General features: G+C 48.1%; 1 protein-coding gene across 1 annotated transcript in view; it reads left to right on the forward strand.

The window, feature by feature from the left end:
- The first annotated feature begins 1,283 nt into the window (after positions 1 to 1,283).
- GPR142 (G protein-coupled receptor 142) overlaps positions 1,284 to 15,950 on the forward strand; it is a 249,018-nt gene continuing 234,351 nt past the window's right edge. Inside the window, exon 1 of the mRNA XM_085614421.1 lies at positions 1,284 to 1,548. The gene's annotated coding sequence lies outside the window, so the exon portion shown is untranslated. The remainder of the gene's footprint in view (positions 1,549 to 15,950) is intronic.

Genomic DNA, 15,950 nt, shown 5'->3' on the forward strand with positions numbered 1-15,950 from the left:
TAAGTAATGCAAAGCAGCACTTTGCTCTTTTTGCACCACTTTCAAGTGAATTTCCACCACAAAACAATTTTTGCACTGGAAAGTAAATTGGGAAAAATAGGTTCGTAATCAATTTGCATCCCTTTTGTGACACAAACACAGTGCAAAATGTTATCAAATATACTCCATAATGTTAAAATACATTATATGGCAAGCAGGGGGCACGAGAGAGGCTTAAGGGCCAGTGAAAGAGAGAGTATTGCGATTTTGGTATGGGTACTATGTGAGAGAAAATACATTTTGGGAAATAACCAACATTTTTTTCATTATCTTTCCAAACAGAGAGAGGGAGTGTGTGTCTGTCTCCCACAGTCCACTAGACAACAACTTTGGTGGCAGTGATTCAGATGGTAAGGTCAAGGGCTGCCCTTCCCAGGGGTTAAAACATGGTCCTGTGGCCCTATCCAAATTTGTTGTCAGCATTATTAGGTGAAGTAGTTAAACTGTCGCTTGGAGGTCAAGTAACTTAATTCAAATCCCATGGCTCAAATGGACCCCCTGAAACAGGTTCTGTGGCAGTGGGTAGTTACTGGGCAGCAGGCATGGCAGAGTCTCATACCTAGCATTGGTGTTTCAAAGCTTGAAACTGTTTAATTCCATTTTTTCATTTTCTAAAATTGTCTTCCATAAATTGCAATAACCTGCAGTCAAGGATTACTCCAGGTGGTGGTAAAGGGATTAGACCTGGAATACAGTCCCAATGGTAATCAGGCTCAATAACTGGTTGAGTTGTATTATATCTGTTAAAATGGCCTTAAAAAAAAGAGCAGGATTGAGAATGAAACCACAAAAATGCACTGCGTGACTAACAGCACTCCCACTCACATGCAAGGCGTCTCCGCGCGCGCAGGGGATCTGCGCACCTGCAGTGTCCTGCAAAGTGATCATAGGAAGTTGGCCACTCTGTTTTCTGCGCCTCACACGCCCCCTCCTCTCTGACACACGCACGCCTGGTCCTTCCTGCTTCTTCCTCAGCTGTCCCATCCTCTCATCCTTTTCTAAGCCTTTCTCCCTGGCGCACTCTTCTCCCTCCCTGGCTTTTCTCATCTGCCTCCCGTTCGTCCAACTCGCTCCCGGTCCTCTCCCCTACCGTCCTGCCTCTTGTTTCCCAGATACTCAGAGCCTTCTCCTCGGCCACTTTTCCCAGAGTCGCCGTTCATTTTCTTTCTCCTGGTGAGTCTACGTCTCACCTCCTATCCCCCTCTGCCTCATAGATCTGTTCCCTTCTTGACCGGTCTTACAACCTTCTTTCCGCGCCACTGTCGCTCCATCTGCCTGTCTCTCGCTCTCCCGCGCTCTCTCAGCCCACCGCCTCACTCACACGTGCCTCCTCCCTGTCCCTCCCCTAGAGGCTGCGGTCGGAGGCGCCGGCAGTGCGGGCTTTCCTCCACCACCGAGTCTGGGAAGGGAACGGAGCCGTCGCTGGTCGCAGCATGAAGGGGAACCAGCAGCAAGGAAGGCGAGCAGCGCGAGAGGCGCCCACCGGCCACCAAGCAAGGCGCTAGCCAGGTAAGCCTTATTCCAACCCAGATCTATGCATCTGTAACTTTCTTTAAAAGTCAAATGAAGACAGTGCATGGAAGTATTCCATGTGTGTGACAGGCTCCAGAATTCAAATTAAAAACAGTCGAAAGGACATGAACTTGGTAAATTAATCGTAGTGTGATCAGTGCTTGACATGGAAAAATAGAAGTGCAGGTACTAGAGTACCTGCTTGTTTTTGAGAAGTGCCGGTACTCTCCAATTAAAAGTATAGCATTTCTCTTGAGAAGTGACGGTACTCTCCGTCTCAAAATAGACAGTACCGGCCCATTTAAAGCACTGATTGTTTTTAAAGTATTGTATGAATGATTATTTCATTGTCATATTCGGCTTGCCAAAATTCATTTACTTTAATTTTCCTTGGCTGAAAATATGAATGTGCATGACATTCATATGCGCGTGACGTGTGACTCTACAATACTGGACTATGAGGGCGATGTGCTTTATACAAAGAGATGTCCTTCTCTTCTACACTTGTTTTTAAATACAACAGGAGCTCACACCAAAGGCTCGCCACTTCCAGAGCTGTACCCCGGCGGACTCCGGGTGTGAAAATACCCCCGGGTGTGAGCTGTACAACAACATCGATACCGTACATCAATGTTTTAACACCTCGGCTGTTTCTGGAAACACGTGAGATCGCCGGAGGGTTTCCAAGGCGGCTGTGAAGGACAGACTCCGCATCATCTTTCTGATGGCTCTTTTCTACCCGTTTGCTGGAAGGATGGTGTGCACGCTTTTCAATGGCTTTGTTATATCTAGCATGGAGATCATTTTATAGCGCCTCTGCCAGTCTTTCGAGGTTACGAGGCGCTGAGCCTGACATCCTTTTTAACAGGAGATGAGAAAGAAGCAGAATGCCACTTATGTCGATTATACTCTTATGTGTTATGGTATTTTTGAATCACGTCTATTAGGTTTGCCGTGAGTTGTCATAGTACGTTATGCATCTGTGACATACTGTTATATTGTAAGCTGTGGCTTTCTACAGGTATTTAGATGTTTTGAGAGTCGCGTAAGGCTCTGGGCCATTCAATACTCGGAGGAGCTATTTGTGCAGCGCTATGTTGTCACGGCGCACTCCTGCATTTCAATGCTCGTCGGGGTAGTATGCGCTATATAAATACATTACATTTATTTTATATTACATCATGGTTAGTTTTTGGCTGTGGGGTATTGTTTGTGTGAGCTCTTCCAGTGCCTTTCCTGTGTCCTAGTGTGAGTGTCTTCTAGTGCATGTCTCCCAGTGGTCGCGTCTCCCCAGCCTTACAGGCTCTCCTAGTGTCCATGGCACCCCCATCTCTTAGTCTCCCCATAATCCACGTCTTTTCGGTGTCTTCCTGAGTCCGTATCGACTATCTCACTGCGTGCCATGTGTCCCCCTTTGTGTCCCTTCCTATATATCTCCCTTGGCCTGTGTTTGCATCGTCCCGTATCCCTGCTCCCTTAAGTTTACCAGTGTGCATGTCTACATTTGCCCTGGTAAAAGCAGGTTGAAAATTACATTAGAGTGCAAACTATTCACATGTAAACACCGGTACTGTGCGGTAACACCTCTCCGTATTGCACGAGTATTACTGCTCACCTTTACCACTCGCTCGGTGCAGGTGGTAACTTGAAGCGGTGAGTGTGGTGTGGGGGTAGATGGGGGGTGGATGCGGACGATGTCCACCACGGGCACAGCAGGCAGGGGGCAGACGAAGGGGGGGGGGGGCATTCCATGCTCCCTCGTCCTGTCATAGGAAGGTGTCAGATGGGACCCGACGCACAGGCCTGGCTGCGCGTGCATCCAAGTCCACGTTATTTTACCAGAGGGATCTTCTAACCGGTAAAATATGTCCGGTGTCCCCTCACCTGGAAAATCTGGATGTAGAAACTCGAGGCCTGTTGTGATGGGGCGGTGTGTATTTCACCCAAAAATACCGGTACACCTGGCACGTAATCGGGGACTTGGTGACTCCTGCATTTCACTCCCGTGCTGTCCTCTCATGACGCCCCCATGCCCTCTCAGAGTATCCCCAGAGTCGTCTTGAGTCTCTCTGTGTCTGCTATTGTTGCACTGTGTCTTTCCGTATCTGCCCTTGTCAGTGTATCCCCATGTCAGTGTCTCCCTGTGTTCTTTGTTTCTCCATGCTTGTGTCTCCCGGTGTCTCTGTCTCCCAAAGAACGTGTCTCCCCCCTTGGTATTTTGCTGCATCTCAGGGCCTGATTTGTAAAACAATTCGTGCCGCAGCCCTAAGTTTGACTCAGAAGGCCACGGCCATCGCTCTGAATATCAGAGGGGCCGAATACAAAGAAGGCAGGCTGCCTGGTCTTGATTCCACCTCATGCTTCTTTTATTCACCACCAAACACTCATGCCACTGAATCTCACTCGTGCACGTTCCTTTTTCTCAATGTTCAATGTTTTCCATCTTTCATTCCTCATTCCTTCTCGATTTTGTGTTTTTCTCTCCTCTGTGGGTGAAAACCTGATCAGGAGAAACGAATGCCGGTCCCCAAAAAGAGGTGCTGGTGGGCACCACCTGCGAGCACCTTCTCTGCCTTCCCACGTCCTATCTCCAGATGACTGACTAACATATCCTCCACGCAAATTACTTTAATATTTCTCTATACTAATTCACCACTAATGCTTTATGGGTTCCGGATTAGCGTGCTACTCACCAAAAAAGCACTTCAAAACCCCATCAGGGGTGGCAAGTGCTATATAAATGCAAACCTTTTTCCCTCTTCTATCCCTCCACTATCGTTCTAAATCCAAATAACTGACTATCATATCCCATGCTCAAATTATTTTCATATTTCACTAAACTAATTCACCATTAATCCTTTAGCGTGCTACTTGCCAAAAAAGCACTTTGACGCCTCATCAGGGGTAGTAAATGCTATATAAATGAAATTCCAATTACAATTTACATGTCCATATGTCCCTTGCTGGGATTTGCAGTAGCTATGCTATAGTGTGCTATTTGCGCCAGGTTGTGCTAGCAGCTGTGCTGCGCAGTGCCACGTTGTTGGCTAGGGTCGCGTGCTAGATGCTCGGCGGTCCTATTTTGTCTGGTTTGGCCATGTTCTAGCATAGAACAATCTTCCTTTGGGCCACCGAGGCAACCAGCGAATAGGAAGAGGCTGGGAGAGCGAGTATTATAGCTAAGTGTAGCCAGGAAGGGGAGTCGCTTAGCTCCGCAATCATCGGTAGGAAAGAGTTTATTATTACTAGGGCTATATAAAAAAAATCAATGGCTTAATGCAATTAGCATCATCGTTTTCTCTCCGATGTAAATTGCCACTTAACCCTGCAAAGTGCGATCCATGTTTTGTTCGATTTTAGAAACCAGTGCAACCTATCAGTGCAACCTATCACACAGGGTTGAGCGGTGTAGCCTATCACACAGGGTTGAGCAGTGTAGCCTATCACACAGGGTTGAGCAGTGTAGCCTATCACTTTAGGGTTGAGCAGTGTGACCTACCACACAGGGTTGAGCAGTGTAGGCTATCACACAGGGTTGAGCAGTGTAGCCTATCACTTTAGGGTTGAGCAGTGTAACCTACCACTTAGGGTTGAGCAGTGTAACCCATCACACAGGGTTGAGCAGTGTAACCTATCACACAGGGTTGAGCGGTGTAGCCTATCACACAGGGTTGAGCAGTGTAGCCTATCACTTTAGGGTTGAGCAGTGTGACCTACCACACAGGGTTGAGCAGTGTAGGCTATCACACAGGGTTGAGCAGTGTAGCCTATCACTTTGGGGTTGAGCAGTGTAACCTACCACTTAGGGTTGAGCAGTGTAACCCATCACACAGGGTTAAGCAGTGTAACCTATCACTCAGGTGTGAGCAGTGTAGGCTATCACACAGGGTTGAGCAGTGTAGCCTATCACTTTAGGGTTGAGCAGTGTGACCTACCACACAGGGTTGAGCAGTGTAGGCTATCACACAGGGTTGAGCAGTGTAGCCTATCACTTTTGGGTTGAGCAGTGTAACCTACCACTTAGAGCTGAGCAGTGTAACCCATCACACAGGGTTGAGCAGTGTAACCTATCACTCAGGTTTGAGCGGTGTAACCTACCACTCAAGGTTGAGCAGTGTAACCTAACACTCAGGGTAGAGCAGTGAAACCTATTACTCTGGGTTGAGAAGTGTAACCTATCACACAGGGTTGAGCAATGTAACCTATCACACAGGGTTGATCAGTGTAACCTATCACTCAGGGTTGATCAGTGTATCTTACAGTGTATCCTACCACTCAGGGTTGAGCAGTGTAACCTATCACTCAGGGTTGAGAAGTGTAACCTATCACACAGGGTTGAGAAGTGTAACCTATCACTCAGGGTTGAGAAGTGTAACCTATCACACAGGGTTGAGAAGTGTAACCTATCACTCAGGGTTGAGAAGTGCAACCTATCACTCAGGGTTGAGCAGTGTAACCTACCACTCAGGGTTGAGCAGTGTAACCTATCACTCAGGGTTGAGTAGTGCAACCTATCACACAGGGTTGAGCAGTGTAACCTATCAGTGCAACCTATCACTCAGGGTTGAGCTGTGTAACCTACCACTCAGGGTTGAGCAGTGTAATCTATCACTCAGGGTTGAGCAGTGTAACCTGTCACACTGCGTTGAGCAGTGTAACCTATCACTCAGGGTTGAGCAGTGTAACCTACCACTCAGGGTTGAACGGTGTAACCTATCACACAGGGTTGAGCAGTGTGACCTACCACACAGGGTTGAGCAGTATAACCTACCACTCAGGGTAGAGCAGTGAAACCTATCACTCTGGGTTAAGAAGTGTGACCCATCACACAGGGTTAAGCAATGTAACCTATCAAACAGGGTTGAGCAGTGAAACCTGTCACTCTGGTTTGAGAAGTGTGACCCATCACACAGGGTTGAGCAGTGTAATCTATCACACAGGGTTGAGCGGTGTAACCTATCACTCAGGGTTGAACGGTGTAACCTATCACTCAGGGTTGAGTGGTGTAACCTATCACTCAGGGTTGAGCAGTGTAATCTATCACACAGGGTTGAGCGGTGTAACCTATCACTCAGGGTTGAGCAGTGCAATCTATCACACAGGGTTGAGTGGTGTAACCTATCACTCAGGGTTGAGCGGTGTAACCTATTACTCAGGGTTGAGCGGTGTAACCGATCACTCAGGGTTGAGAAGTGTAACCTATCACACAGGGTTGAGCAGTGTAACCTACCACTCAGGTTTGAGCGGTGTAACCTATCACTCAGGGTTGAGCAGTGTAATCTATCACACAGGGTTGAGCGGTGTAACCTATCACTCAGGGTTGAGCGGTGTAATCTATCACTCAGGGTTGAGCGGTGTAACCTATCACACAGGGTTGATCAGTGTAACCTATCACTCAGGGTTGATCAGTGTATCTTACAGTGTATCCTACCACTCAGGGTTGAGCAGTGTAACCTATCACTCAGGGTTGAGAAGTGTAACCTATCACACAGGGTTGAGAAGTGTAACCTATCACTCAGGGTTGAGAAGTGCAACCTATCACACAGGGTTGAGCAGTGTAACCTATCAGTGCAACCTATCACTCAGGGTTGAGCAGTGTAACCTACCACTCAGGGTTGAGCAGTGTAACCTATCACTCAGGGTTGAGTAGTGCAACCTATCACACAGGGTTGAGCAGTGTAACCTATCAGTGCAACCTATCACTCAGGGTTGAGCTGTGTAACCTACCACTCAGGGTTGAGCAGTGTAATCTATCACTCAGGGTTGAGCAGTGTAACCTGTCACACTGCGTTGAGCAGTGTAACCTATCACTCAGGGTTGAGCAGTGTAACCTACCACTCAGGGTTGAACGGTGTAACCTATCACACAGGGTTGAGCAGTGTGACCTACCACACAGGGTTGAGCAGTATAACCTACCACTCAGGGTAGAGCAGTGAAACCTATCACTCTGGTTTGAGAAGTGTGACCCATCACACAGGGTTGAGCAGTGTAATCTATCACACAGGGTTGAGCGGTGTAACCTATCACTCAGGGTTGAACGGTGTAACCTATCACTCAGGGTTGAGTGGTGTAACCTATCACTCAGGGTTGAGCAGTGTAATCTATCACACAGGGTTGAGCGGTGTAACCTATCACTCAGGGTTGAGCAGTGTAATCTATCACACAGGGTTGAGTGGTGTAACCTATCACTCAGGGTTGAGCGGTGTAACCTATTACTCAGGGTTGAGCGGTGTAACCGATCACTCAGGGTTGAGAAGTGTAACCTATCACACAGGGTTGAGCAGTGTAACCTACCACTCAGGTTTGAGCGGTGTAACCTATCACTCAGGGTTGAGCAGTGTAATCTATCACACAGGGTTGAGCGGTGTAACCTATCACTCAGGGTTGAGCGGTGTAATCTATCATTCAGGGTTGAGCGGTGTAACCTATCACACAGGGTTGAGCGGTGTAACCTATCACTCAGGGTTGAGCGGTGTAACCTATCACACAGTCAGTATTTGGTTTGCCACAGGACTGTTTGAAGCTCGATACATCCACAGTCTGTACCTGAAGAACCAGGGAATTGGTAACTCCTCACTTGGACTCACACATCACTAATAGCACCAATTTATCACACCGCTTGTTCCAGAGCATCACCAGTATCACAGTAGGACTCTCATTATCTTCTGCACTTTGCATCAGTGATATTACTCAGAGAGACTCCTCTGCTCCAGTATCTGTGAATCACTAATAACACCCTCTGGTTGACTCTTCACTCGTGTACTTGTGCATCCTTGACATCACTCGATGGAGCCCTATATATTCTTTACTTCAGCGTCAGTGATTCCGCTCCCAAGCCCCTCATATCTCTTGTACCTGAGCATCACTGATATCACCCCTCAGAGCATCACCACTTCTGTACCTCAGCATCACTTTCATCATCCTTTGGAGCACCACTGCTTCTGTGTCTGGGCATCACTGATATGACCCTGCGGAGCATCACCCCTTCTGTACCTGAGCATCACTCATATAACCCTTGGGAACATCACCCCTTCTGTACCTTAGCTTCACTGACATCTCCCTGTGGACCATCCCCTCAGCTGTACCTGACCATCATTGCTATCACTCACGGGAACATCACCCCTTCTGACCCTGAGCATCACTGATATCACCCCGCGGAGCATCCCCTCTATTGTACCCGAGCATCACTGATGTATCACCCCTTCTGACCCTGAGCATCGCTGATATCATCCTGTTGAGCATCACCCCTTCTGTACCTGAGCATCACCCATATAACCCTTGGGAACATCACCCCTTCTGTACCTTAGCTTCACTGACATCTCCCTGTGGACCATCCCCTCATCTGTACCTGAGCATCATTGCTATCACTCACGGGAACATCACCCCTTCTGACCCCGAGCATCGCTGATATCACCCTGTGGAGCATCCCCTCTATTGTACTTGAGCATCACTGATGTATCACCCCTTCTGACCCTGAGCATCGCTGATATCACCCTGTGGAGCATCCCCTCTATTGTACCTGGGCATCACTGATGTCACCCCCGGTAACATCACCCCTTCTGACCCTGAGCATCGCTGATATCATCCTGTTGAGCATCACACCTTCGGTACCTGAGCATCACTGATATCACCCCTCAGAGCATCACCCCTTCGGTACCTGAGCATCACTTTCATCATCCTTTGGAACATCACTGCTTCTGTGTCTGGACATCACGTATGTCACCCGGCGGAGCATCACCCCTTCTGTACCTGTGCATCGCTGATATCACCCCGTAATACTAATGAGCACTCTTGCTGTCTATGAAAGATTTTAGTGCAGCACTGGAGGGGATGGAGCTGCACAAGGTATAGATACGGTGTGTGCATTATGTAGGGAGAGGCACCGAATCTGCTCTTAAATCCACCTGGAATGTCCTGACAACAACAGTGGATAGAAATGGCGTTGCTCCCCTTTTACAGCTAGATCTATCCATCTTTTTCACAAAGTTCCCTCCTAGACTCTCCAGAGAAACTAGGGAAACTTGGTATCTGAGGCAGCATTGGAGAAGGGGCCACATCTATAGGTCGAACATCGTCTTGTTGCCCCGTTCACATCGGTTCCTATCACACAGAATTCGGTGTCCCTCGAGGCGTGATCACCTCTCCTCTTCATCCTCTAATTCACAGCACACATCCTTCAACGTAGCTAGAAAAGCCCAAGGAATCATCCTTGTCAGCGCTGATCAAGTATTCCTTGCTTTACATGAACAGATGCTAAGTATCCACCTCAAACCCAACACCTCTGAAACTGAGATGCTAACCATCAAACCCTGGAGAAGATACCGACTAAAACTGCCAGTCCCAATGATCACGACCACACCGCCATGAGCGAAGCAAGCACGACTCCAGCTTTTCCTTGATCCTTCCATTGAATCAAGTCACAGGAACTCTGACTGACCTTTCGGAGATCCCTCAGCTCAATGAAGTCACAAGAAGGAAGAAAACCAGCCCAGCCTAGCCCTCCCTTCACACCCTGCCCTCCTATCCCTTCTTCCCTCCATCAAACCCTCCTTTCTTTCTCAGATGTTAGTTGGCCTCTCCACTAACGTCAGCTTTGCCGTGGCATTATCAGCCCGGCTCCTAATAACCGAGCCCTGCTGTCCTTTTAGAGGGCCCTTCCTTTCCAAATCTCCTGTTTCCCTATATGCCATCCCACCTCTGGGACTGACCCAGACATTAGCAGGTGTCAGATTGTGCAAAGTGTGGCCAAAACGTGACGTACCCGGTTTCAATTACAGATGAAACGACACAGACAAGATCTTGCACAGCCAGTTGCCTTGGCTGGCTGGATGCCTGACACATTACAAAGGCTTAGCCAGAGGTGTGTTCGCACAAGAGCTGCTGTATTTAATACGTACTTAATATCCGAAGAAGGAATATTAGCCAAAGTCCTAAAAGCAATCACTTTTCTGTGCATTGACAATGTGGCTACTCACGCTCATAATGTGGGTCCTTATATATCTATGGTAGAATAAAAGAGGCCGAGCTCCTTTAAATCTGGGCCCATTCAGCTGCTGCCAAAATATCCACGTCATAGATTTATGTTGAGATCACGCTTTGGGTCGAGTTGCCTATTTCTGAGGTTTTAGTGTATGATGATTTCTTTAGGCTGTCAGCCCGGCAAGGTCACCTCAGCCTTATATTTTTTGCATAGTCCATATAACGGGTTACATTAAGAAGTAAAGACACGCTGTTGAAGTGCAAAGAGGTAATTCAGTTTGAGTTGTGGGCTATAGAAATGATTGGTAGGGTTCAGATATTATGATGCGTTTTCTTTCACTTTCAATCTCTGTAGCGAGGACTCATTGCAACTTCCAAGTCACCTCCTGTGTTATGTTCATTTTCTTTTATATCCAGTAACTGATACATTTTTTGTTTTCCATTATTTCATGTATTGCCCTGTGTTATCATGTAAGTCACTCTTCTAACCTCTGCCTGTGCTCATGTAATCCCTCGTGAGTTTCACAAGTAACACACTGTTAGAAATGGGTTTTCTGGCTGGCTAGGGTATGCACCTAAGTCAGGCAGAATGCACCACTCTAGTCAGGATAAGGGGATTACACATCTAAAATAACCCCTGCTCACCACTTTGGTAGCTTGGCACGAGCAGTCAGGCTTATCTCAGAGGCAATGTGTAAAGCATTTGCACCTAACAAACAGTAATACAGTGAAAACACAGCAAAATTACACCACACCAATTTTAGAAAAACATCCAATATTTGTCTTTGGAAAACAAGACCAAAACGGTAACAATCTAGCATACAGTTCTTCAAAATACCAATAATGCAAAAATAGACTTTAAATGCAGTTCCTTGAAGTTGATAGCTCCGTCCGGGGCTATCGCGGTGTGATGTACACACAAATCCCACAGTTCCAGCCGACCGTGGTGGTGCAGGCCGGCTGCGGTGTCAGAAGATTCTCAAAACAGTACCCTATTTTTCCAGCCGACCGCTGTGGTGCAGGCCGGCTGTGGCTGGTGTTGAGGCTGAAGTGTGAAGTGGAGCGGTGTGGCGTGCGGTGCTCTCAGGTCGCGGTGCATGCAGCTGCTCGGTGGCGGCTGTCCAGTGGCATCGGTGAGACCAGGGTTGTGGTGCAAAGTGGGGTGGCGCTTTTCGTGGTGCTGACAGGTCACGGTGCAAGCCACGGCGCCAGTTGAGGATCTAGATTCATTTGGGCTGGCGTTGGTGGGCCAAGACTGCGGTGTGGGATAGGGCGGTGCGTTATGTAACTTAGGAGCTTTGCTCCCAAACCACGGTTCAGGCAGTGGCGGTGACGTCAGCTTGTAGTGTAATCGTTGGTGAGACCAGGGCAGCAGAGTGAAGCGAGGCGGTGCGGAATGCAGTGCCCACAGTTCGCAGCGCAAGCAGTGGCTCGGGGGTGGACTTAGTCATCGATGATACCAGGTTTGTGGTGCAAGGTGCGGCGGTGCCTTCTGCGGTGCCTTCAGGTCACGGAACCGCCGGCATTCTTGGTCACGGTGTTTGATTGCAGTTTCCCTCTGGGGATACTGGAACACACGGTCCCAGAGGGGGTACCCAGAAGATGTTGACGTCTTCGATTTCCCTGAGACTTCCAACAGGAGGTAAGCTCTACATCAAGCCCTCTGCTCTTAGTGTTGGACTGGCCCCTTTTTGCAGGGTTATCCCCAAACATTTTGCTTCTTCCTTCTATTTTTTCCTGATCTATTGTTGTTGGCTTTAGGATTCTCGGCACTTTACCACTGCTAATCAGTGCTAAAGTGTGCGTGCTCTCTGTGTGAATTGTGTTAATGGATTGGTGTTTCCATGATTGGCCATATGATTCACTGATAAGTCCCTAGTACAGTGCACTGTGTGTTTCCAGGGCCTGTAAATCAAATGCTACTGGTGGGCCTGTAGCACTAATTGTGTCACCCACATGAGTAGCCCTGTAAATGTCTCTTAGACCTGCCACTGCAGTGTCTGCGCACAGTTTCAAACTGCAATGTCGACGTGACAATTGCACCCACTTGCCAGGCCCTAATCTTACCTTTCTTTACATGTAAGGGACCCCTCTGGTAGGCCCAAGGTACCCCCATGGGCAGGGTACAGTGTATGTGAAAGGTAGGACATGTACCAGTGTGTGTGACGTCCTAATAGTAAAATACTGCCAATTTCGTTTTTCACTATTGAAAGGCTATCTGTCCCATAGGATTGAATGGGAGATACGTTGTAACATCTTACAAGTATAACCTCCTATTGGGACAAGATAGTGAAATGAAATAAAGTTTAGGCTCTCTGAACTCAGAATTTAATAACACATCTTTTAGTAAAGATGGTTTTTAAATTGTGTGTTGGAAAAATGCCACTTTTAGAAAGTAGGCGTTTTCTTGTTTAACCATTCTGTGTGCCTCTGCCTGTTTGTGGATTGACTGTCTGGTTTTGGAGTGACAGGGGCTGGGGATCTGCATTCACTGTAGACAGCCACTGGGGAGTTGAGGTGTGCCTGGCCCTTCCTGGATGACTCAGAGCTGAGCTGAATGGGGCTTGGCAGCATTTAGAGTAGTGGGAGGTGATTTCCATGCACCTGAATAGGGCCTTTCTCCCTTGCACAATGTTGTCTCCACCCCCTGTGGTTATACTGCACCAGTGAGGACAGAACTGGTTTGGACTGGGCTCAGAGATCCTTGCACAAAGAGAACAAAGACAAAATGGGGTATAAGTAGTAGACCTTAACCCCCAGAACTTTAGATCACTTCTGGACTCAAGAGGAACCTTTGCCAAGGAGAAGAGCTTGAGAGCTGTGAGGAAGACTACTGCCCATTTGCTGTGTGCTGTGTGGGGTTGGCCTGCATTTACAGTTTCTGCAAAAGAAAGGACAAAGACTGGAACTTTGCTAAGAAACCTGCTGGAATGAGACTCTCCAAGGGTCTGTGTGTGCTGGCCCCCTGTTCTGAAGTCTTAGGAACACAAAGACTTCACCTCCCAGCTCCCTTGAACTCTATCGATGAGAATTCTGACATGCCAGGAGGTGCCTATTCCAGTTTTGGGCCTCTGAAGGGTTTTCTTGCTGTTGGGAGCTGGAAGCAACTTGAAAGAAGCAAGAAAACCTGTCTCTGACGCCTTCAGAGATGCCGCTGTGACGCCGCAACCTGCACCAAGGCCAAGGGCACCGCTCGTGAAGTGCACAACACACCACTCGGCCAGCACCGCAGCTCCGACACCCTTTGATGCCTGCCAATGCCTACAGTTAACAGCATTTCCCGACGCCTGCGCTTGCAGCGACCCCGTCATCGCCAGCACCTGCATCCTCTTATCACGGTGCTGATAATCACTGAGGGTGACTCCACAAACTCACTGACTTCGCACGGTCACCGGAACTGATGCCTCACCGCCGACACAACCAACTTCCCTTGTCCTGGATTCGACACGTCACCTCGCGGACATGATGCCTCGCCTCTCCCGTGGCAGCCAGGGAGCCGGCCTCGACCTCTGCACCAATGCCTCACCTCTACAAAGTCGTACATCATCATAGACTTCATTATCCAAAGGTACTGTTTGTTTGGGGGTCCATGTGACTCCGTGCCTGATGCCGCGCACTTCGCAGTTGGCGCTGTACTTTGGATTTATTGCTATCACAACGTTGTGATAGCCCCAGGTGGAGCTATTTGTTTTCTACAAGCTTTATTTTGGAAATAACCGTTTTGAAGTGCTATTTTACTACATGTATGCTGGATTTTTGTCGTTTTGGTCTTTTTGAGTATAGATAAAGATACTTTGTTTTTCTAAAGTGGTGTGGTGTCCATTTGTGGTGTCATCACTGTGTGTCTGGAGTACAAATACTTTACACATTACCTTTGGGATAAGCCTGTCTGCTCATGCCAAGCTACCAAGGGGGTGAGCAGGGGTTATCTAAAGTGTGTATCCCCCTTACTCTGACAAGAAGCAAGGGTCCCTACTTGGACAAAGGTACCTACCTCTGCCAAATAGAGACCCCCATGTACGTTGCAGAAAGAACAGTGCAGTCTTTTCTCTGCCTGAGACAGAAGCAGCAACTGCAGGCCAACCTAACAAAGCAACACCAGCAAAGGGGCAGTCCCCCCCCTGACAGCTCTTCCATCTCTTCTTCCTCGCATGTTCCTTAGTCCAGCAGTAATCTAAAGTTCTGGGGTCAGGGCCCCAATATTTATACTACATTTGCCTTTATAGTTGGCACAAACAAAGTTCCACTAACGTACATAATTCAGTTCCGCCTGGCTCAGGCCAGGCGCACACCAGGGTGTTATGACAGCATTGTGGAAGACAGACACAGTCCATTCTGATGCAAGCATCAACTCCTCCCACTACTCCAGTGGCAGCTCGTCCGCTAAGGTGGAGGAGCTTCACCCCACTGCTTTTCACAGTAGAAAAAAAGGAAAAATAAAATGATAATAGCTCTACGTTATTTTCATTTTATTTTTCCTGCTGCGGCGTATCGGTGGGCCAGGCAGATCTGCTCTGCTCTCAGAGTAGGGGGAGGAGTGGTGGGTACTATGTAAGTGCGCATAAATGTTTGACCGGCCCTCTGGGGATGACCAAACATTCTTGCACACTTTGCATGTGTAGGAGAGTAGGATCTGCTGCTTATAGTTACTCCCACTTTTTGCTGATGTTTCACTGTTTTCGACTTAGACTGGCTGGGATCCTGCTATCCAGGACCCCAGCCTAGCTACTTTCTCCTCTAAATTGTTGCATGTACTTTAGGTACAATCCAGATTGGATTCTGGTGTACCCTTATAAGTCCCTAGTATATGGTATACTATTTACCTAGGGCATAGGTACCCCAGAGGCCTCTCAGGGGCTGCAGCATGTATTATGCCACCCCTGGGAGACCATTCAAAATGACACAACAGGTCTGCTACAGCAGCCTGTGTAAGGTGGTGCATGCGCCCCTTACTTAGATATAGGTTCACTATATCTATCCATATCACTGCACATATAAACATATCAGTCACCCCTATGGCAGGCCTTATCAATCCTGAAGGCAGAGTGCTGGGTCTTATGTGAGAGGGTGCTCATGCATGAGCAGAGCCCCTCTGCAGCTTTCGGAACCTATATTCCGGGGTTGTTTGTGATGCAGTCAACCATATACTCTTAAGTGCATTATAACCTTGCGGTAAATGCTAACTTTAGAACGGCTGCATTGAAACATGTCATGTTTGGTGTAAAACACCTTGGAATCATACCTCCACACCAGTAACTGGTGTGGGAGGTATGATTCCACCCTACTAGAGGGAGAAATATTACAACACCGGTTTACAAACCCTGGCATCACAAAATGGATGCGGCCAGCCACAGACACGAGTCTGCCCTCCTGCTGCTGGACGAAACGCCAACAGGGGAAGGCTGGACAATATATTTCCT

The sequence above is a fragment of the Triturus cristatus genome, chromosome 7, assembly GCF_964204655.1.
Source record: "Triturus cristatus chromosome 7, aTriCri1.1, whole genome shotgun sequence".
Taxonomy (NCBI): Eukaryota; Metazoa; Chordata; class Amphibia; order Caudata; family Salamandridae; genus Triturus; species Triturus cristatus.